Source organism: Mixophyes fleayi, chromosome 3, assembly GCF_038048845.1.
Source record: "Mixophyes fleayi isolate aMixFle1 chromosome 3, aMixFle1.hap1, whole genome shotgun sequence".
In the NCBI taxonomy this organism is placed as follows: Eukaryota; Metazoa; Chordata; class Amphibia; order Anura; family Limnodynastidae; genus Mixophyes; species Mixophyes fleayi.
The window spans coordinates 140,078,938-140,103,978 of NC_134404.1; the positions used below are offsets into that span (position 1 = coordinate 140,078,938).

At 39.1% G+C, this 25,041-nt stretch overlaps 1 protein-coding gene and 1 long non-coding RNA gene across 3 annotated transcripts in view; one reads left to right on the forward strand and one right to left on the reverse strand.

Annotated features, from left to right (window-relative positions):
- Positions 1-25,041, forward strand: part of DLGAP2 (DLG associated protein 2) — a 953,423-nt gene that overhangs the window by 633,384 nt on the left and 294,998 nt on the right. For both annotated transcript variants that reach the window (XM_075202469.1, XM_075202471.1), the window contains one exon: positions 5,822-5,854. The gene's annotated coding sequence lies outside the window, so the exon portion shown is untranslated. The remainder of the gene's footprint in view (positions 1-5,821; positions 5,855-25,041) is intronic.
- The window catches only part of LOC142144073 (uncharacterized), a 31,199-nt gene continuing 12,521 nt past the window's right edge, over positions 6,364-25,041 (reverse strand). The window contains exons 2-3 of the long non-coding RNA XR_012689649.1: positions 13,481-13,588; positions 6,364-9,834 (exon numbers count right to left, since the gene is read on the reverse strand). This is a non-coding gene — a long non-coding RNA (uncharacterized LOC142144073). The remainder of the gene's footprint in view (positions 9,835-13,480; positions 13,589-25,041) is intronic.

Genomic DNA, 25,041 nt, shown 5'->3' on the forward strand with positions numbered 1-25,041 from the left:
ATTAAGGAAGGTAAGCTGAATTAAAGTAACCAATAAAGGATAGAATTAAAGGCTTTTTTTATAATGCACATATGAAAAGGGAATTCCTTAAATGTATTGTACAGTATATGTAAAGTGAATTAGTTTAATTACAGATATACATTTCATTGCTTTGTTTACTTTTATATCAAAGTCTATTCTGTACATTCAATATATTTATTTAATGTTATTATAGTCTACATACACAATAAATAGTCTTCCATAATGTCTCTTATGCTACTGCTAAAGTATAAAATATATACTGATAACAGTTGTGTAAATTGTTTTTTTCATTCTCTTTAAAATACTTCTTTCCTGAAACATGGAATCGAGAGGATGAATAAATTTAATTAAAGATAAGGCTTCCAAACAGATGTGCCACTTTAAGATGCTTTGTATTATAAATGTCTGTTTGCATTAAAAGTTGATATTAGGCATCCAGCTGATCTGCAGTAAATTGTCTGTTTTGTCTTCCAGTTGTATATATAACGCACAAATATCAGATAATCCTTGGCAGCTCTGTTTTCGTTCATAACATCTATAATGACAACTCAGAAAACTGATCCACTTATGAAATTTTGCAAAAATTAAATCTCCCAACTGTCCTGATTTAGGCGGGACAGTCCTGACTTGAGAGGTATCTCAAAGACCCTGAACCCTGACCATCAGCACTTTTTTATAACTTTTTATTTAGCAAACCATGGAAATACATCAGTAAACACATAAAGAGAATATAGGGTCATGTTGAGTTTGACATAAGTCCGACTCCTAACCACAAACATTTTTTTTTTTACAAAACTTACGTCTTAGTCTGCTCTCAGACTGTAACATATCTCACCCTTGCGCTTCTCTACACTTGGGTAGTGTGCGGGCAGGCGTGGTCATAGTGCAGTAAGGACGTGTTAATACGCCTTACTCATTATGCTGAGGGGGAAGTAGCCACAGATGCTCCTCTGAGACATATGTATTGTGGTTGATTTCCCCCTGGTGTAAGATCGCCACTGATGATGATTGTACTTACCATATGAAGTCCCACTAATAGTAAGATACGTTCTTAGTGTAAATGGGATCCAACTCTACATGAACCCCTATATGTAAGTGAACATTGGCTGGGAGAGGTAGCTGTTTTTTTTGCCTCACATAGCTAATTATTTATTTGGAAATAGAGGAGCAGGTTGAGAGAAGGGGCTTTGTGATGAAGGGCACCTGTGAAGTCTGCCTTTCCAAGAATAAGAGAGCACATACTGAAGTAAATGTATCATCTTTGTTATGGAGATCTTAGGTGCTCGTTCCATGAAGTACAAACCCAGATTACAGCTTTATGTGGAGACTGATAGGGTAGCTCCAGCTACTTCAATGAATAGGCAATTAGGGATTTGGCTGCCTCCAGGTCCTGGTGTGAATAGCACAGAGGAAAGGTCTATGGGAACTGTGCAAAGAATGGGTGAATCTAGAAGCGTATGCATCTTATCCCAATAGGAAATAATATTTGGGCTTGTTCACCAGGATATAGAAAGTTGCCTCTGTGGTCAAATTCTTTTTAGCAGTTAGAATTATGAGTGACGTACATAATGCTATTTTGTCTGGGGTGTAATACCATCTGTAGTATAATTTATGTGCATTCTTTTTGATCAGGGTTGAGATTCAAATAGAGGCTATTTTTTTTTCTGATTGTTTGCCAATAATCTTGTTCTGGTGGAGGTTCTAGATCTCTCTCCCATTCTCTCTTATGCCTGTCCTGAGGCCCCAGGACCGAATCTAATAAATACCATATAGAGAAGAGATCACTTCTTTACTTAGGGATGATGAAATGCTAAAACTTTTCAAAATACGTTAGTTCCCATCTTGAGAGAGTGGCCAATTTGTATGTAATCGAAGAGTTCAGTTTAGGGTGTTTATTTTGCAATGGAATCCAAGATCCCCTATCTCAGAAATCAAAGACAAAGTGCATACCAGATTCCCAAGTCTGGAATAATTGGAAGTGGTGCCAAGAGAAAACTCTGGATTATCCCATAAAGGAAAGAATAGGAGAGTATATAGACTAAGATGCTACATGGCTTTTATACTTTTTCCATACCTTAGCTGAGAATTGCTTGGTGGGAAAGGATTTCATAAGGTTTATTCTAGTCTTTCTCGGAAGGTCCCATAGTTTAGAGTGGGAGATCAGGTTAAAATAACTGGCCTCCAATTCCAGCCAGGAGAGTATGGATGGTTCTTAGTTGGGCAGTTTACACCAGGCAAAGTTTATGTAGTCTTTTGTTCCAGGTGAAGTCAGGAAGCTGTTTTGGATGCTTGAAAGCTCCAAATATGGGAACCTAATTGTGAGTGTTTGGAAATATTAGAGGAGCTTGGGGAGTATGTGCATCTTAATTGAGTTGATAATGTCCAGTCACAAGATTATCATAGCTCTCTACATATAAATATCTGATTTAATTTTGGAAATAAGTCCTATAATTTTTTTCTTTATAAGTTGATTCATTGGAATGGGTAACTAGATTCCGGATCAAATTGAATCATGATGTTATACTTGTCTTAAGAGGCATATTCAGTAGCATGGCTTCTGACTTAGAACTACTCTTATATTCTGATAGAGTACTATACAAATCCTTTATGTTAAATACATTTGAAAGCTGTTTCGGCATCTAAGGATAACACTATAGTTGGAGACTTAGTGAATTCAGGAGTAGACTGTCAGAGCTTATCTCCCAACAGAGTTGGGCAGTATCACCTGATCAACTGTACACAGCAAAGCAGAATTAAATGGGTGTCATGCACATGTTTCACTGGTTCGCAGGGAAACATGCATAGCTTCTGAAGTGCTAGGCTGCAGGGGCAACTAGCACTTCAGAAGCTATGCTGTGGTTATGTTCATGCCATTTTGTTCCATGGCCATATTCATTGTGATATGGCCATGTCCCCAACATGGCATGGTAATGCCACCATTCGTGCATGCCACTGGAGATTTTAAAAATGCACCACAGAAGAGAGCAATGTCAATCAAAGGTCAAATATATATATTTCACAATTTAAGGAAATTGACATTTAATCATAGGAACCACCTCGGCGGTTGCTTTGGGTACTTGAGCACCCCCTATATTTATGCTGCCTCTGCCACTAACCATGTCTACACATGGAATTTTTCAGTAATATGGCTGGGGGGTGTAAAGTGAGCACCAGCAATCATTTTAAAAAGTTGGCACATTGAAAAATGTGGAAATCCCATGTTACAAATTTCCAATTCATTTCACGACCATATAAAAACACATTGTTTTTTTACATTACTTGGTTATTGTGTAACAAGGATATTTTAATAAAAGCAGTGTGCTACTTCCTTATATATCTTAAAACTGTAATACCACAAAAAAAAAATATGTGCACTTATTCATTGCTCCTAAGGCTCCGCTGATTCTGTAAAGCAAATGAACAAATCAATTTAGTTTGCGTGTTTTAAATGTCAAATGTTAAATGTCAGTAGAGGGGATGTGTGAATGGGAGGACCAATCACAACCCACAATCAAGTGATTGACGATTGATCATTTAGATTACTGATGGCCTAATGTAACAGCTTGTGAACCTATTTCATTATGTCAGCATCACTTGTCACAATATCGTTGTTACAATCAAAGTCTCACTGAGCATTTGCATGGAAGGATCAAAAAAATTGTTTTAAGAAAAGGTATTGTTGGATTGAGTGATGAATTTCCCACTGAAGGAGTCAGTACTCACTAATATGTATGAAGCAACTTTATAGTCCTCACACACATGTCCTAGAGTTTCTCCACTGGAAGCTGACTGAAGAACACTGTGACTGATTATACCCAGACAACTGTTACATCACTTCAAACTAGCAGTTTCCTTTTAAAAGCTCACAGCAGTATAACTGTAATACTTTCTCCAAAATATAATTTCCTCAGGCAGCCTGACTGTATAAACACAACCATGCTGAAAAACGTGGTTATAACTTGTTCGCAAGGAAACCTCAAGAGATTAAGGAGAATAGCTAAAACTGCATTAGTCAATGACAGTACATTGATCTTGCTGCACTTCTCATTGTGGGGAGCACAAATGTAATTTATTTGTGTGAACAATCTACTGAATTTTAAGTATATTAAACAAAAGCCAATTGAGCACATAGAGTACAAGGCATAAAAAATGTCCTCATGGACCAACTGTAGGTGTAGTCAGCTATTTATGTCAATTAACATATGCATAGACAACTCCTGTTAAGGTTCCTGGAGCCTGGACAGATGTTATACTTGAGAGCAGTCTATGGTTGTAATTTGTTTCCATTACTGGTTTCAAAGGTAGGTGAAATTTTGAATGTGGAATCTGAGTTAGCTTAGATGCGACCATGTCAAGTCTCTAACTCAGATAGCTGCGATGTGGCCATGTCAGGTCTCTAATACAAATAGCTGTGATGCGACCATGTCAGGTCTCCAACTCAAATAGCTGTGATGCGACCATGTCAGGTCTCCAACTCAAATAGCTGTGATGCGACCATGTCAGGTCTCCAACTCAAATAGCTGGGATGTGACCATGTCAGGTCTCTAATACAAATAGCTGCGATGCGACCATGTCAGGTCTCTAATACAAATAGCTGCGATGCGACCATGTCAGGTCTCTAATACAAATAGCTGCGATGCGACCATGTCAGGTCTCCAACTCAAATAGCTGCGATGCGACCATGTCAGGTCTCTAATACAAATAGCTGCGATGTGACCATGTCAGGTCTCCAACTCAAATAGCTGCGATGCGACCATGTCAGGTCTCTAATACAAATAGCTGCGATGCGACCATGTCAGGTCTCTAATACAAATAGCTGCGATGCGACCATGTCAGGTCTCTAATACAAATAGCTGCGATGCGACCATGTCAGGTATCTAATACAAATAGTTGTGATGCAGCCATGTCAGGTCTCTATTTGTATTAGAGACCTGACATGGTCGCATCACAGCTTTTTGAGTTGGGACCAGACATGGTCGCATCACAGCTATTTGAGTTGGGACCTGACATGGCCGCATCGTAGCTATTTGAGTTAGAGACCTGACATGGCCGCATCGTAGCTATTTGAGTTAGAGACCTGACATGGCCGCATCGCAGATATTTCAGTTAGAGACTTCACATAGTCGTATTGCAACCATTTCAGTTAGAGTCTTGAATGGCCGAAATGCGGCCATTTTTCACAATTGCCAACCAAAATTCACTGTGAATATGCTGCTATAAAGTGCTATTTCAGAGTCACGTGTAGTCATTTCAGTAATACAGTGAGTGCACATTTGGGTTCTACTTAATTTTTCAGTTAAGGTCATCAATTTTAGCGGTGCAACGCTAGATAGTTTTTTATTTCATATGCTGCTTTCACGTGCACATTAGATAATAATAATAATAATAATAATAATAATAATAATAATAATGATAATAATAATAATAGTAGTTGTCAGAATATGCCCCTTGGAGAGTAGAGCTTTGCAGAATTGATTGCTACATAGAATGTGGAATTGATATTTGTCTAGAAAGTTTTAGTTATTCTTTTATTCCATATCACAAATGTTTACAGACAAAGAGACAACCATCAAAAAACCATAATTAAATAAATCAATAAGTAAAGCATTATAATTGGCTAAAATATTATCAAATTGTCAGTACATTCAGAACAATTTGTAATTTACACTGGATTCAGGATAAATCATGATATTATCCTTTAAAAGTTTAAACAACTGCAATCTTGTTGTGGTCCATGTTTGTATTAATAAATGAGAGAACAGCTGAAGTCTTACAATATTTAATATTCTTGTCATTACAGAGTCTCAGTGCACATTGTGTGGTGAACCTGAAGGTGAGTGCAGTGGTTTTGTTACCATGTATTTGTGGTGGACATTTCAGTAATCTGTTTATAAACGTTTACAAGCACAATTGCCAAGATACTTCTTTAATAGAATTGTATTGAATTAAACTGAGTAAGCACAGTACATGCTTTAGGCTTCAGTGTTCTTTAAAGCAATACTAGAAAAAACACATTGAAACCCCTCTCTAAGTTGTATCCTGGAGTCTGGTTATTCTCACATGACAGAAAAAAACAAGTTTTAGTTAGTTTTATGATCTTCGCCTATGTATTTATGTGTTTTGAATGAGACACATTTTGTGCAATGTTCATTCCCAGGATAGAGCATCATACCGATTTTTGTATTGCAGGAATGGTGGGTGTGTGTTGTCATTGGTGCGATGACATCACTGAGGGTGTCAGCACTCAGTCCTACACTACAGAAAAAAATCTGCATAACAAAGGGATGGGGGAAGGGACAAAAAGTGTCCAATCTACCCTGGCACCTACAGACTATGTGGCCCCTTAGAAGTTATTGTCTTCTGATTATGTGTGATCACCAGAAAATAACACCCTACACTACACAATATTAAGAAGTCCAGGGATGGTGTAGGATAGTACTGTTAGGAAGCCCAGATCTCCTGCGTCCTGGCTTCAATAAACTGAGGGATACCTCATTTGAAAGAGGAGAGCCCCAATTTCAAATACAGTGGCCCCTTAGTAGTTATTGATTGATGATCCTCAGACCATAACACCCTACATTATAAGAAGTCCATAAATGGAGGGTTTACAAAACACCCAGATCTCCTCTATCCTAACTTCAGTAAACTCAGTGGTACCCCACATTTGATGTGGTGGGCTGCCTAATTTTCAAAATGATATACCTCAATGAGAGAGCGATATTATTCCTACACATTTTATGCATTTCATTACAGACAATGGTTTATCATTTTCAAGTGCAGATTCCTGATGTTTGCTGTTTTGGAAAGGTGGATTGATGCCAAAGCAAGAAGCTTAAAGTATTACTTGGTGGTATTTAGTCCACTTTCTTGCAATTTCAATAAAAAACAAAAGTTGTTTGGCCATTTTGGGTAGATTGTATTTGCCATGTCAGGAGGTATAAACAAACTAATGGTATGTTCTGAAAAAGTCTTCTGAAAAAAAAAAGTTATAAGTTGTCTGGGTGCTGCATAAACAAATTATTGATATTGATGTTGGAATGCGATCAGCCCAAAAAGTGTCAAAATAAGTTGAGTAGAGGGGTGAGAAAAGTGGTGAAGAGGTTAAATATTATGTTGAAAATGACTTTTTAAGCAGGATCCACAAATATTAGTGATTGTGAATATAAACATGGTAGTGTCAAATGTAAAGTAAAATATTTTCATCTAAAGGCTGGTCTATTTAACACTGAATTCGCAAATTTTTAAATCTGTAGCTGACTTGGGTTAATCCCAGTTTTAAAATTACTTTTGTCATTTTGACTGTAGTGGCTTTAGAAACAACAGTACAGATGTTTGTGAATATGGAGTTACGTGTAAAGTGATGCTATACCAACATATTACACAGCACATTAGCACATTTACAAAGAAACATACACACGCTAGCATTAATCTTACAGTAAGGTTGGGATTGTGGGAGGAAACCTATGAATACATGTAAATAACATATAGGGCCTGATTCATTAAGGAAAGTAAAGCAGAACAACAGAGTGACTTTGCACCATGGCAAAACCCTGTTGCATTGGAGGGGGAGGTAGATTTAAAATCTGATGGTAGATTTATAGTTGGGGTAGGGAATGTCCTAGAGCAACTTTATATTTCAGTTTAAAAATAAATCTATCTAGTATTTGTGTGCTACAGGAAAAAACAACCATTATTTATCTTATGTGCAAAATAATAAACTAATTTGCACCCCTTGCATTGTAACATGGTTTGTCCAGAAGGAAACTTACTCCTTCTTTCGCCTTACTTTCCTAAAGGAATCAGGCCCTATATAGTGTTAGTACCTTGGCTGGAATAGAACCACAGTGCTTTGAGACAACAATGCTAACCTCTGTACCACCATGTCACCAGGGCCATCTTAACAAAATTATGGGCCCCCGGGCAAAGCAGTGCACCGGGGCCCCTAGATATAGATATATAGATGTATACAGATATAGATATAGATATATAGAGATAGAGATAGATAGATGTACTTGCTCAGTGACCCTTGAAGGTTTTTTTTGCAGGTTTTTTTCTTTTGCAGGATTATTTATTCTCATTAAGAGCCCTGCCTATGGGGCCCCCTTCCCCGCGGGGCCCCCGGGCAGCTGCCCATCGTGCCCAATGGAAAAGATGGCCCTGCATGTCACCCTTTAACTCTTATATGCATTTTCCCCTTTTAGCTTTATGAATTAGCTAAACTTTATTGGTAGTAGACTTCTAAATTATTTGCACTGTCTATATCTTAACTCTCTACTGAAAAATCATAAGCATATTGTACTCGCTTATTATAGAGTCAATATACAATTTTGGAGCATTCAGGAGTAAGAGCTTTTGAATAGATTCACAATTATATTTGACACAAGTTTTTGAATAATGTTGGTTCATCAAATTCAGAGCATCCATCAATCATACGTTCTAAATGTATGAGGGTGAGATGATTTCCAAGGAGTTTTATTAAGAGGGCCACATACTGTACAGTGAACCAAAAACAGCTCATCTTCATCAGCCCCGTTCTACCCATTAATAATAATGTCCACTGGCAGGAAATTATAAATGAAGCTGTTTTTTGAACAGATGACAAAGATGGTAGATAAAGTGGGTGTCAAGTTAGGAAATATTACTCCAAAAGCCTGTAGGGAATGGTTGCTGCCCTGCGATAAAGGATGTATCAGCTGAACTGCAATAGTCTCATTTCATTGTAAGAGTGAAAACACAGCTTTCATTGATCCACTTAGTTAATATTAGCTGGGAATACTTTGGTGTTATCGCATGGTTTTGTAGCTGTGCAGTAACTAAAAGAGCCATGTAGATGACATTAAACATATGCTTGTATTATTATAAGCTAATAGAGCTTCAATTTCACCTATGAAATAAAGGCAAAAACCAGGTCACCTTTTTAGCTGTTATCTCTTACCTATCCCATTCTTCCTTTAATTGTTTATTTATGATATAATATTGCTTGGGTGTTTCATTATTGAGCTACTATAATTATGTGAGAAAATAGCAATTGGCAGATCTAGTTGCATTGCACTTTGAAGACCCAGAACAATTACATTTAAAATGTGTCTCTTTGTAATTACAATCAGCTATCGCTGGATTGTTTATGATGGTATTGTGGGCGCTTATGTTTGCCTAATAAATATCTCTAAAACATTTTGGATAAATATTTTCCTAACACCATCATTTTATCACTCATGAACATTACATGTGTTTAAAATAAATGTATTTGTGGTGACCACAGCTAAATAATGTGTGTTTTGTGCATTCAGATATCATTTTAGATAAAGAAAATATTCCTTTCCCTAGTTAATTTTGATTTAAAATAACCGTTCAAGGCACAATATACTGTATGACTCTAGTGTTGGAAGGTGTCAGGCCAAGACTTTTTAGCACCCAAGACAAATATGGCAAAATGCAATGCTATTACTATTATTGCACCATTACCGTTCACATATTAGACCAGAATACTTCCACACATTATGCTAGCCGCTCTGTTCAATATACTAGCCTTATTTATTGAACCAGTTATATTCCAAAATTAATCGGACCAATCATTTGAGAAAGAAACTTGAACTAAAAGAAAGAAAAACACATACAACACACACTGTGGGTCATGAAGAGGCTTCTCTGGGATACACAGTTGTGATAATGTTATAAGCCAGTGTCTGCAGTTGTATCTTCTATGCTGACTTGTCCAATGCTCTTGTTTGAAGTGGACAGGAAGAATGCTTTTCAGGTCAGTACTCAGATCATGAGTTCATCATCTTATTGAGTGCAGGAGATTCTCACTTTCTTTTGAAGAGAAAACAAACCGATTGGTAATCTGCTGCTGCTATTGCTATCAAGCGAGTTGACATGCAATAGGATGCTGCCTCACCTGTACAGCAGAATACCTCCTCTAGTCCCTGACTCTTATCTATATTCACCATGGATCTCTCAGCCTAAAATCTGGCTACCTACCTGAAAGGTAAGATTAATTTCATCCATGTTGAATCCCATCCAAATTGCACTCTCTCCCTTATCTTCCATGTAGACTATCTTTCTTTCATCATATGACTAGAGAGAACGACTCTGCTGTCCTTACCTCTATATGCCTAGCTACATGTCCCTGTATCCCGTTCCATCACACGTAGTCAGATCTCATTTACCAACTTACCCAAATATTTAACCTCACTTATCTGGCATTTTTTCCAAAACTTACAAGTATGTTTCACCCATTCCATCCTCTCCAGTGAGCTACCTCCCTCTCTCATCTCTCTCTCTTTGCTCCCAAATATATGGTCTATATTCTTCTAATCCACAATCGTTGTACTCACATTGTTTGATCTCCCACAATCTGGTTCTCACTCCCTGCTCTCTACCGAAACTCCTCTAAACAGAGTTCCCAATGATCTTCTTTCTGCAAAAGCTTAAGATCATTGTTCCCAATTAATTCTCTTTGACCACTAACTTTGATGCAATTGATTACTCTGGACACAGAGTTACTTTGTTTCGTTTTGTCTCTCTCAGCTGGATCTACTCCTTTTCTCAGTTTACATTTCGTTCCTGGTAAATAAATCATTAGTTTTGGATTTCAATACCATCTCTCTTGTGAAAATAACCACCTTATATGGCAATTAAACAATGTAATTTTCAGTCACCTCCCAAATCTATAACAACTAATTTAAGAAAAAATGTCAATTAATTCTTAAAATTCAACAATCCTGTTTATTGCTATGGAAAATGTAATGGATGTTATCCATTAAGGTCATAATATCCCGGATTAGCAATGAGCCTGATGGGGCTGCAGCACCAAGCTTCACCACAGAAACAGGCCCACGCCAGCCAGGAGTAAAAGAAAAAATAGTTTTGCTTTTTTTGTCAGTGAGGGCACCTGGTGCGGAAAGGGGGGTTCAGAGTGGTGAGGTTTCCCTAGTTGCCAGGGGGCAGTCCCGTCATTGGAAAGCAAGAGGCAGTCAATCGTGAGGCTGCCTGTTGCTAAATGAGGTTGGGGCTGTGTCTACAGAGGCTGTGGCTCGTGTTGTGTGACTCATGCTGTATCAACTTCCACCCAGTCGCAGACTGAGGTCACTGGCGCTCAGCACAATAGGCAGGAACAATTTATTTTATATGTGACAATATGGGATATGTGATATATGTGACAGCAGGTATATGAGACCACAGGCTCAAGAGGGGATATGTGGCAACAGAGGATATATGACAACTTGACTCCAACTCCTATCGCCTACTTCAACTGCTTGGTGCACTCATTCTTATCCCTCTACTGTCAGTGGGAACTTCTCCTCTTAATCCCGGAGTTGGGCCCCAAGCACACCAGAAAAGTGTAGTTCCCTTCTTCCTCTGTTGGCAATAGCAATCACGCAGATGGCATTACACATAAAAGAAACACTCAAGCTCTCTACTTGTATGTGGAAGGTTTTGTATTATATTATGAGACATAGACCAAGATGGTTACATACAGCAATGTAAATCACTGCTAGCAATTTGTTTTGGGAATGCTTGGTAATAATGCACACTGAGAGGCCTGCCAAATGATGAAGGGTGTAAAGTGTTGGGAAAAAAGCTATACAGTAGATGTCATGTAAGAGAACATAGGATGTTGGGTATAACAACCAATATTGCTGCATTTTTCTCGTTTGAGCAAGCTTCAACATCAAATACAAAATAACTTTTCACACATCCTGTTTAGTTTGTTGCCTGGTGTCCATATTGGATGGATTCTCAACTCTCTATTAAAGAATTAACATTTTGCAGCAAACTTTAATCTCTCCTTTCCTGTCTGTTATTGACTATATAATGCTGGACTCTATGTATATTGTAATGTGAGGTTAAATATTAAATTAAATGCTAACTTTCTGCAACTGACATTGTTCTCAAACCGTCCTGACCATAATATCTCGCAACTAGGTCTTTGTTTGTATCCAACACAAAACGGACCATTCTGTGTCTCTAATGTGGACGGTGAATAGAATCCAGAGTGTAACATAGCAATTGAGTATCCCTGTCTGTTGGGTGAAGGCTAGTCTTTCTCTTTCCCAATCCACCACTCAATATAAAACAAATTGAATACCCTATTAAGACACTGAACAATACATATCTGACTAAGAGACTGCAAAGCTCTTTTTAAACCCAAAACACCAAAAAATAACAGAGCTGAATTATGAAAATAAATAAAAGAAAAAAAATAATAACCTTCATTAATAAATATATTTATCTAGCTACAAATACAGATTTTGAAGCCCTGCATGGCACTAACTCTCCTGTTGTTTAGTTCTTTGTTTCACAGGACAGGATATATGTTTGACACTGTTTCTAACTTTGTTTTCTGCAACCTCCTCATATAGTAACAGATCCAGGATTGTTCTTTAGAATTTAATTTGAGCACTTGGCTTAAGGAAACTCAGGATGTAGTTGAAATGTCGACATTCTAAGGGCCTGAGTATTAAGGCAGACAAAGGAGTAAATGTTCTCTGGGACAAACTATGTTACAATACAAGGGGTGCAAATTAGTTTATTATTTTGCACATAAGATAAATACTGGCTGTTTTTTCATCTAGCACACAAATATTTGCTAGCTATATTATTACACTGAAATTTAAAGCTGATCTAAGACATGCCCTACCCCAACTATAAATCTGCCCCACATTTTAAATTTACCTCCCCCTCCAATGCAACATGGTTTCACCCAGGTGCAAATGTTACTCCTTTTTTATGCTTTGCTCTCCTTAATGACTCAGGCTCTAAATGTTTACACTATAATGTCGATAGTCATAATGTCTACATGCTCATAATGTCTACACAGTTAGACATTTTACTATTACCAGCACTTGGCTTTGCCAGCCTGGACTGTTAGCACTATAGCCATGAAACCGTTAGCTTTGGGCCCCGCCCAGTAGTGTTTATGTTTCTAAAAGAATAAACACTTTGAGATGAAGGACCTGAGTCATTAAGGTGAGTAAAGCATAAAAATGGAGTAACTTTGCACCTGAGCAAAACCATGTTGCATTGGAGGGGGAGGTAAATTTAAAATGTGGGGACAGATTTATAATTGGGATAGGACATGTCCTAGATCAACTTTAAATTTCAGTGTAAAAATAAAACTATAAAGTATTTGTGTGCTACATGAAAAATTAGACAGTATTAAATTATATGCAAAATAATAAACTAATTTGCACCCCTTGCATTGTAACATGGTTTGTCTCAGAGAACATTTACTCCTTTTTTTTTTCTTTACTTTCCTTGCTGACTCAGGCCCAAAGAGTTTAGTGATCATCTATTTTCTGTTAACTAGTATAAACTTCAACACGCAGTGAGAGAATTGCCAGATGGAGCCTAGTACACAAGGAAGAGAACTTGCACTTGTAGGAGGAGCAAACACTGGTAGGCAGAGAAAGCACATCTGTGGGTATCACAGTCATGGTAGTGGGTATGCACTTACCTCCAAGAAGAAGTTCCACCTTCCCAATGTCCTCTGTATCTCTTCTTGGGGGCAGGGGTGGCTTTCACAAATAAACAGATGCTGGAACATGTAATTCCACAATTTTATCTATATATGAAAAAAAAAACAGACACAGTTTTTCAAATTCTTTTATATAAAATAAAAAATCCCCTATAACCTTCACTTACCTCTTTATTAGCCTCTTATATGTAAAGTGAATAGTCTTTCTTCTTTTCTGAAGTCATCCAGATGGGTTAAAGTACTTAAGCGCAAAGCTACTTTGAAGACTGCCCCTGCCCCCAAGAAGAGGTTCCACCCTCCCAAAGCCCTCTATACCTCTTCTTGGGGGCAGGGATGGGTTTCAAAATACTCTAGTTTCTACAATACAACAAATGCTAATATAATGTTTTAAATTAATAGGTGCATTTTAACCTTAGAGGATAAAAAGTAAACTAAAGTGTGATATATTTAGTTTCCACTGTTGGCTGTCATCTTCACATTTGAGCTACCATAAGTATCTACATCTTAGTCTTACCTGACTCTAGGAACTCTTTGCTTCTGCGTGAAGTCCTGCCACTTAGATATATGGAAAAGCTCTGTTACTGGAGTACACATTCTCTCTAGCAGTGTAAAACACAAATCATGTTGCCATCATCCACATCCTGAACCCAAGATTTTATGGGGTCAAAGCCATCGTGGGGGAAAGGTCCTGCCCCCAAGAAGAGTTTCCACCCACCCAATACCCTCTGTACCTATTCTTGGGGATAGACATGGTTTTCAAACATAAACAGATGCTGGAACATGTAGTTCCACAATTGTATCTATATATGAAAAGAAACACACTCACTGATTTTCAAATTCTTTTTATAAAATAAAAAATCCTCCACTGCCCTCACTTACCGCTTTATTAGCCTCTTAAATGAATAGTGAATAGTCTTTCTTCTTTTCTGAAGTCATCCAGACGGGTTAATAATATAAAACCTTAAGAGAATGACACTATTTGCTCCCTATGGAGCTGCAATGAGAATGTAAGAAGAGGTAAATAGACAACAGCCAATCAGAAATGCTTCTGTCTGATTGGAGCATGGGAAAACCGCTGATTGGCCATTACATTACAGAAAGCATTCTACTTTACATACAGACTACATCTTAGTGAGCACAATACAATACAGAGAACATCCTTGTGTACAGTACAGGCTGCATCATATTCACACCATATAATCCATTATACCAGGGAACAAGCTATAGAAGCAAAACATACATCAGGCAGATGATGTGCATGCAATATCATTATAGAATGTCTAGAATAATTAGTGGCACTGAATCTAATGGATTTTAGTTAGCACTGAATCCTTTCAAAAGCTAAGAAAATTAAAATGTAGCAAGTCAGCCTTAGAAGATAAAATCTAGTCTTAAGTGGGAGATTTAGTTTCCTCTGCCAGCTGTCATCCTCACACTTGTAGCTGCCATAACTTCTCTATAGGTGTCTTGCCTAACTCTAGGAATTCTTATCTGCTGTTTTTATAGAAAAACCCTCTTACTGGAGTCCACATTTTCTCTAGCAGTGTAAAGCACTGATCACATTGCCATTGTTTGCTTCCTACACCCAAGCTTTTCAGGGTCCCACCACATTTTCTCTCTACTTCAATTGCATGTCATCGCCTCTCCGTTCCCTCCACTAGAATGGATCAGTGCGCAGGCCCCACCTTCTGCGCCTAAAAGGCGAACACCGAGGCTCAGTCACACATCCTACATTCTGGGAACTTACCAATAAGTCATTATATATATATTGTACCTATTCCCGTTACCACTGCAGAGTGATCTCCTCCTTTCTTCAGAGCTTTCTGGCTGATGTCTAGGCAAATGATTACCATGTCACACCTCCTTATGTATATCACAATAAGAAATGAGACATGTTGGTAAGTATATCATATGGTAGCAGAGGTCGAAGTGGAAGAGTAAACAATGGTTTCCACTTCACCTACTGCCTTCATTGTAAAACATTCAAATTTGATTCACTTACATTCCCATTACATTTTTCATATTGTCACTTTAAGTTTCCGTATCACCACTACATATCCACTTTGACCACTGTATGGTAGTATAATATGACAGTATAAATGAGTTAGTACGATCTATCAATATTGAACATGTCGACATTCAGACTGTCAACACCATAATGATGACAGTCAGAATTTCGACATGCTCATTATGTCTACATGGCTAAATGTCTGCATTGTGACTGGTGACACAGTGGGGTCCTCCTGTCATAATGACAACCAACCCCAGGCTGGTGAGCACAAGGCTGGATTTGCTAGAGAGATAGGGTCCACAAAACAAAAAGCAGACCTTCATCCCTAGGGGTACCCAGCAGTGCTGAAAGCACTAGGGCTCTTCTACCCCCTGGGAGGGGTAATACAAAATATATTATAGTAAAAAAAAACATTTTGGCCCTGGTGGACCTGGTGTACTACAGGTCCCAAAAAGTCCAGGCTGCCATTAACAGTTTGGGTATGCTGGTGCTTGTAATATTACAAGCACCAGCATACTGCTGGCTGCCAGGGCATGTTGGCACTTGGGGAGCTACAAGACCAATTTGGGCCAATGCATGGAAAGTATAGTACTTGATGTCTGGACCCTCTTCCAGGACCAGCCACCTTCTATCGTTTGGTCGCGTAACTTGAGATCTGTCCCTCCCCCTATGTGTGGCTGCCTCAGTGCATCCCATTGGCGTAAGAGACCCGGTGTCACATGGGACATGCACCTTATGACAGACGCCGTTCCATGTGTGCAGAGCAGCAATAGAGGCAGAGGAGTTTGCCTCTCCTACACAGCAATGGAACAAGGTACATTTAAAGCAGGGGCGAACCCGGGGAGGGGGTCCTGGTGCCTGGAAGCCCCTTCCATGTCTGGGGCACTGTATGCTTGCAGTGGCTGCGTCCCCCTGGGACCAGTAACTTTACAGCTTGTGGCTGCGTTTTTTTTATGATACGTTTCTACACTCTCCCCTGTTATGTGTTTACAGCCCTCTCTCCCCTGCTGTGTGTCCCTGTCCCTTTCTCCCCCACTGCCAACATGTCTCATGTGTGATGCAGCAGGATTCAAGATACAGCACTAGATGAAGAAGGGAAGTGTGGGGAATGGGGGGATTCATGTAAGTGTGTGTCACAATGAGGGGAAGGAGTTTTTTATGTAAATGGGGGGATTTAATAGATAAGTACAAATAGTTCAGTGGCGGATCCAGGGGGGGGCGATCGGGGCCATCGCCCCCCCCCTAGCAGACACTTGCTGCCGACGGCTGCACAGTATGTGCAGGTCCGTCCAGCCGTGACAGGCAGGGACAGTGTTCTGCCCGGCTGCTCTGATTGTGTTTAAAACACAATCAGAGCAGCCGGGCAGCACACTGTCCCTGCCTGTCACGGCTGGACGGACCTGCACATACTGTGCAGCCGTCGGCAGCCTAAACTGTTAGAAAGGGGCGGGGCCTAAATCCCCCCCCCTCTAAATCGCCCCGGGTACAGTAGTTTTTTAGATCCGCCCCTGAAATAGTTCCAGTGTGAATATAGCTTGCAAAATTTGGTTTTGTTCTGATCGCCTTAAAACAATAAAACAGGTAATATTTATACTTATGTAGGTACATTTCAGCTAAAAGATATGGCCACAGAGTTATTGTAGTTATTGGTGAACAAAAAAAATTATCCCATTTAACTAAGATCCTGTATTAAAAATGGAGCTTGGCTTGGAGAGTCTTTTAATGTAAGTGTGTGGGGGGAGGGATTTTACTGTAAGTGCAGGGGTGTTTCTTAATGAAATGTGGGTGGGGTTTGAACATTTCTTTTATAGTAGGGTGAGAGTCAGAGCTAATTGTTTAATTGTGGATGGTAGCATTTAATTTATTGGTGGGGGAATATTTATTTGATGGTGGGGGACCTATTAATTTAAGGTGAGGTTACAGGACCTATAATTTAATGCTGGGGTGGTTTGGGCTATTAATTGAATATGAGGCTTTTGTGGAGGGCTATTTCTTCAATGTGAATTTAATGCCAGGGATGGTTGTGGGAAATGTTTAAATGAATTAAACGTAAATGATTTTTAATTTATTGTTGGGGCTGTTTGGAGGGAGGGAAATAGTTTTATTAATGAAATGGGAATACTATTAATTTAATGGTGTGGCTGGTTGGAGGGAATTAGATCTATTTATTAAATGTGAATACTATTATTTTAATGTTGATGCTGGAGGGAGGTCTAATTATAAAACATTTGTTTTATTGATTTAACTACGGGGCTGGTTGGAGGTTTCAAAGGTACCAGACACCAGCAGCCAAAGGTAGTCAAAGTGACAAGAACAGGTAGGAGAGAGCAGGACAGTCTGCCAACTGTCCTGAATGTGGTTGGGCAGTCCCGAATTTGGGTGACTGTCTCGCCTAGTCAGGTTTTGGTCCGACTGCAAGGACAGTTGGGAGGTATGTCCCGCCTCATACTGTACTGCTTGTGAAGGCAGACCTGTGTGCATCTAACAGTAGTGCACACAGTATTGCCTGTGTATTTGTCTAAAATGATAACCATGTTTTCATACTGGCCCCCTTGTCTAAAGTACCCCGGGTCCTCCAAGACCTTAATCCAGCTCTAGGCCAGGGTGTCAGATTGACACCCAGTGCTCTGCTCATGCCCTTTTGCTGGCAAAGCATCAAGTTTTTAAAGCAAAAGGACTTTTTGCACTTTGATAACTCAGCCCCTCTGTTCAGTACTGTAATAGAGCAAAATTATATAATCTATTTCTATAATATAATATAAATATATCCCCCATTATAATCAGTCATGTATGTAAAAACAGGTGCTGTAGGGGAAAGGAACATATAAAATAAAATGCTATGTAAAATGAGGTTTGTTTTTTGTTGCATTATTTATTTTCATTATATAAGACTATTAATTACATATAATAATAAAGTACCACTGGGTTAAGCAACACTAAAATAGCCTTGTTTTTTAAATAGTTAAATATATATTGTACCAAAAATCATCCTTTAAGGATGGGCTGCTAGTTATGGGCCAGTGCTGTGTTAAGAATGGGCTGTTAGTTATGGGCCAGTGCTGTGTGCTTGTCCCACAGTCTATACTTTTTCAGCCATCCCCTGGCCCACTGGGACCTGTAGTGCACCTAGACAAAATGTAAATAAAACACACACACCCTCTATAGGAGTAGATGGACGCAGGTCTGTGCCTCAGCTCTTTTAAGGTTCAAGTGTCAGCTCTGTCTGTGTTCTTTCAAAGATGCCTGGCTCTGTTAACAGTTGTTCAGATGTTTTACAGGGTATACTTCATGTACAACCTCCTTATGTTCCTCTGGTGGCCCCGTGAGATCTTAGTTTTATCCTGGATGCTTTGCAGGATTCTCTGGATGTGGTCAGAGCCTTGCATACTTATGTCTGTAGAACTCAAGATATGCACAGTTCTGAGCGGGGCCGGATTAACTTTGGGCCTGCTGGGGCTGCAACCCCCAGGCCTCTTTACAGAAATATGCCCAGGGCAGCCAGAAGTAAAAAAATTAAGTAAAAAATATATATATTTTTTTGGTTAGGGCATCTGGTGCGGAAAGGGGGGATCGGAGTGATGAGCGATGCGAGGTGGTGAGGCTTCCCTGGTTACTAGGGGATGGTCCCGTCTTGGAGAGCAACAGGCAGTCAAAATCGAGACTGTCTGTTGCTGAGCGGGGTGGGGGCAACGTCTGCAGAGGCTGTTTGTGACTCGTGCTGTGTGACTCATGCTGTACCAACTTCCACCCAGTCCCATACTGAGGTCACCAGTGCTCAGCACAACAGGCAGGAACAATTTATTTTTAACAGTGATATGTGACAATGTAGGATATGTGATATACAGCGGGTGAAATAAGTATTGAACACATCAACATTTTTCTCAGTAAATATATATTTAATCTGGTTGTTGTAATGAAATGTATACCAAATGTCAGCAACAACCCTTGCAATCCACACATGCAAAAACATCAGGCCATAGATGACCATAAATTAAGTTTTGTGTAATAATGTGAAATGACACAGGGAAAAATTATTCAACACGCTTCCTGAAATTTATTTAATACTTTGTACAAAAGACTTTGTTGGTAATGACAGTTTCAAGACGCCTCCTGTACGGAGAAACTAGTCGCATGCATTGCTCATGTGTGATTTTGCCCCATTCTTCAACACAAATAGTCTTCAAACCTTGAAGGTTCCGTGAGTTTCTTCTATGAACTCTGATCTTTAGTTCTTTCCATATATTTTCAATTGGATTCAAGTCAAGTGATTGGCTGGGCCATTCTAACAGCTTTATTTTATTTCTCTGAAAGCAATTGATAGTGTCCTTGGCTGTGTGTTTGAGATCATTGCCTTGCTGAAATGTTCACCCTCGTTTCATCTTCAGCATCCTGGTAGATGGCAGCAGATTTTTATCAAGAATGTCTCTGTACATTTTTCCATTATTCCTTCCTTCAATCATATGCAGTATGCCAGTACCGTGTGCAGAAAAACAGCCCCACACCATAATGTTCCCACCTCCAAACTTCACTGTTGATATGGTGTTTTTTGGGTGATGTGCAGTGCCATTTCTCCTCCAAACATGGTGTGTATTATGGCATCCAAAGAGTTTAATTTTGCGCTCATCTGACCACACTATATTCTCCCAGTATTTCACAGACTTATACAAATGTTGTGCAGGAAACTTTAAATGAGCTTCAACATGTTTTTTCTTCAGCAAAGGAGTCTTGCGTGGTGAGCGTGCATACAGGCCATGGCGGTTGAGTGCATTACTTATTGCTTTCTTTGAAACAATTGTACCTGCTAATTCCAGGTCTTTCTGAAGCTCTCCACAAGTGGTCCTTGGTTCTTGGACAAGTTTTCTGATGATTCTTTTTCACTCCTCTGTCAGAAATCTTGCAAGGTGCACCTGGTTGTGGCCAGTTTATGGTAAAATGATGATCTTTGTACTTCCAGATTATGGCCCCAACAGTGCTCATTGGAACATTCAGCGGTTTAGAGATCCTTCTGTAACAAATGCCATCATTATGTTTTGCAACAATAAGGTAGTGAAGGTCTTGAGAGAGAGAGCTCTTTGCTTTTACCTATCATGAGATGTTTCTTGTGTGACACCTTTGTAATGAGACACCTTTATATAGGCCATCAGTTATGGCTGAACCAGCTGACAGGATTGCTTTCTTATTACTGATAGATTTCAACTGGTATCTTGGCTTTCCATGTATTTTTTGCACCTCCCTTTTTTCATGTGTTCAATACTTTCTCCCTGTGTCATTTCTCATTATTACACAAAACTTAATTTATGGACATCTATGGTTTGAGTTCTTTGCATGTGTGTATTGCAAGGGTTGTTGCTGACATTTTGTGTAAATTTCATTACAATAGCCCTATTAAATATATATTTACTGAGAAAAATGTTGATCTGTTCAATACTTATTTCACCCACTGTATGTGACAAAAGGGCTATGTGACAACATGGGATATGTGACAACATGGGATATCTGACAACATGGCATATGTGATATATTGGACAACAGGAATATGTGATAAGTGGCCCAAGAGGATATATGTGACAACAGGTGATATGTGACAACAGGCCCAACAGGGGATATGTGACAACAGGCCCAAGAAGGGATATGTGACAAGAGGCCCAACAGTGGATATGTGACAAAAGGCTTAAGAGGGGATATGTGACAACAGGCCCAAGAGGCAATATGTGACAACAGGTCCAACAAGAATATGTGACAACAGGGGATATGTGACAACAGGCCCAACATATGTGAAAATATAATATGCATGTGTGAATGGCCCGTGTGTATTAGCATAGGAAGCGGTTCCTTTTCTTTCACCAAAATTACCAGCTTTTTCTTTGGAAATTATTCCCTGGTACCATTGATATTTAACTGTGTTTGACTATTCATATTTTGAAGTCTGCTCAGATGTATGAACACTTGAAGAAAGAATAGGTATATATAAGAAATCTTATACATTCCCTTTTGGCCATTTGAAGTGTTAGAAGGTATGAAAATGACAAACAGCACATTCTCACACATTAACTGCACAGTTTGTTTGTATATAAAAAATCATATTTTGCTCTTTGTATTGGGCTGTATTGGGTGGCAGTCTCAAGATTGTCCCCTGTATTGTGTGGCAGTGACAAGGGTGCTATGTGTTCTATGGTGGTCACAAGGGTGCTATGTATTGTGTGGCAGTCACAAGGGTGCTATGTATTGTGTGGGGGTCCCAAGGTTGCTATGTATTGTGTGGCAGTCACAAGAGTGTTATGTATTGTGTGGCAGTGACAAGGGTGCTATGTGCTCTATGGTGGTGACAAGGGTGCTATGTATTGTGTGGCAGTCACAAGGGTGTTATGTATTGTTTGGCAGTCACAAGGTTGCTATGTATTGTGTGGCAGTCACAAGGGTGTTATGTATTGTGTGGCAGTCACAAGGGTGCTGTGTGGTCTTCTGCTGCTGTAGCACATCCACTTCAAGGTTGGATGTGCTGTGCATTCAATGGTGCTCTTCTGCATATCATCCATGGTTAATTGAGTTATTGTCGCCTTCCTGTCAGCTGGAACTAGGCCGACCATTCCCTTGTGACGTCTCTCATTAACAAGTTGTTTTACACCAACAGAACTGCCGTTCACTAGATTTTTTTGTTTTTTTGGGTTTGAGTTTGGTTTTGAGTATTGTTCTCTGTAAACTCTAATGTGTAAAAATCCAAAGACAACAGCAGTTTCTGAGGTACTGAAACAACCGGTATGGGACCAACAATCATTCCACTGTAAAGTCACTCAGATCACATTTGTTCTCTATTCTGGTGATTGGTCTGAACAACAATTGCAAGTTTTGACCATGTCTGAATGCTTTTATGCATTGAGTTTCTGCCACATGAATGGCTGATTTATATTTGCATTAACTAAATATATATTAATATATATATATAGTTATATACAAGTTAACCCGTGCATGATATTCATGCATTCTAGTCAAATCAAGCTACTTAAGGTGCTAAAAAGGTTCTTGTCATGCATTTGGGCCTAGCCCAGGCCTCCTCAGGGGAAGACGCAAGCGCTCTTTTTTAACGTGGTTTTGTCCACATGTCACCACCTCATCATTTTTCTCCATCACCTCATCCTTCATCTTCATCGCCACATCCTTCATCAAGCTACTTAAGGTGTTAAAAACTCCCCACTGTCACCCCCGGCAACCACCAACCACTCCCAACTGTCACTTCTCCTTCAAGAAATATGTAGGTCAGTGTATAACTCTGCCCAGCAGGTGGCGCTGCAGCTTGGTTTTTTTTTTTCACACACGCCACTAGGCATTTATATAGTAGATAGTTTGTTATATATAGTTTGTTCAATGTTAATAACCTGAAAAATAGCATTTTTCATGTATATTTCTGTTAAAGTACTTTATAAATAACAATAATCACCCATTGTTTATATTTTTGTTTTCAATGGTCAATAAAATAACATACCTTTACCTCTCAACTGTACCGATTCCATCAAGATAGTTCTGGTTTTAGGGGACTATCCTGATTAGCCAGGAGCTTGTTCTGGCAAGAGGAACAGCTGGGACATATTTCCACTCTTCACTTTACATACACGCTGTGTAAACCAGTTAGTGGTGCACTGTTTATATAAGGGAGGATGGGAGGAAGATGTAGATGGTTGCAGGAAAGTGCAAGCTGTGCCTTCCATGATACTGGCCATGACCACAGACATCTGGCCACACCCACAAATTACTTGCCACACCTCCGCTGGGATGACACTTCTTATAATAGGCCCTTTTTTTAATTTTCAGACCCAGGCCCTTATACCCTTAATCTGGTCCCAAGGAAATACTGAGACTGAAACGGGAATCCCGGTAGCTAATGATCCATTGGTAAAGGGACCAAAATCAGTCTAGATCAAAGTTCAGGGCAAGTCATAAGAGGAGGGTTGAAATATTGTGGAGATGAGCGCTAGAAGTGTGTGAGCTTGAGGAATTATTGTAAATGAGCCAATTGCACCAGATACTGGATGGATTTTTTTAAATTGATTGGGAGCCTTTTGTTTTCTTTCCAGGAAATTGTATAAATATAAATAATAAATAATAAAGCATTTTGGGTGATAAATCCAGGGATTCTTCAGAGAGGATGTTGTTGCAGAACCCCTTTAATATGGAGTATTCCATTTTTTCATCTTTTGTAAAAATTTCCATTTTCCCTATTAGACTGAAAGCTTCTTGTTAGTGGGACATTCACTCCATTGTCTGATGTCATACTCCTGTATTCAATGTTTCTTTGCTTTATCTCTAAACTGTACAGCATAACAGAATATGTAAAAGGTAGTAGTAATAATAACAATGAGATTTTTCTATTTTCTATTTTAAAAGAAAATAATTCTTGGCATCAGGATAATAAATGCTATGAGGCAAGTTTTTTAGCATAATGTGATGTGATGTCAGGTAGTACATATATTGCTTCTCGGTGATGCCATTAGGGGTGTAGTACGTGTTGATGATGCTGCAAACACCGACAGTATTTACAGCGACATAAATAATCCGAATGTAAAGACGACATGTTAAAAACACTGTTTACGTATACACGGACTCAGCACAGTTCCGATGTGAGAAGAGCCCGACAATTTAAAATGACGTCACTTTGAACTGCGACTTTAATATTTAAAGCAGCAATGCAATGGACCCGGCATACGATCATGTAATGTAAGTTCCCTAACCCTAACCCTAGTACGGTAAATTCATACTTACATTACATGATTGTACCCTGGGTCCATTGCATTGCCACTTTAAATATTAAAGTCGCAGTTCAAAGTGACATCATTTTAAATTGTCGGGCTCTCCTCACATCGGAACTGTGCTGAGTCTGTGTATACGTAAGTCAGTGTTTTTAAAATGTTGCTGTGTTTACATTCGGATTATTTATGTCGCTGTATACACTGTGGGTGTTTACAGCATTGTTAAGGTGACTACCACCGGCTATTGGTCCCTTGTGAGTTGATAGGCTCTGCTCTCATCATTATTGGTTCCATGCCTAGGCAATGATGGCAAGTCCACTGGCAAATGGATGGTCAGTTATGAGCATTTTAAAGTCATCAGGAGTATTTAACCCGGCACACACACCCGTAATTGTCTTGTTGTGACACTAATGATTAAAGAAGTCACTTATTTGTCCTTAAAATAGAATTGCTCAAACTCTTGGATACTTTTGTTTCACTAATTGGCAAATTCTCTATTATTACATCAATATATGTTTTATAAATAATTACAGTGTGTAATTATGTAACTTAGCAGCTGACTCTCCAGATGGTATGCTGAAAAGTTTGAAAATGAAGTGGAAAAGAAAGCATTGTAAGTTAGTTCATGAAACTTCAATATTCAAATGAACGCATTTCCTGCAATGCACCTAATTAATAAGTGTAAAATGCTTGTCAGGCACTGCTGCATCGTGCCCAGTATCTATATTTGGAAAGGAGTTTCTATGCATCATATGGCGAGGATGTTTTAGCTTGAAGCTGTACAGCTA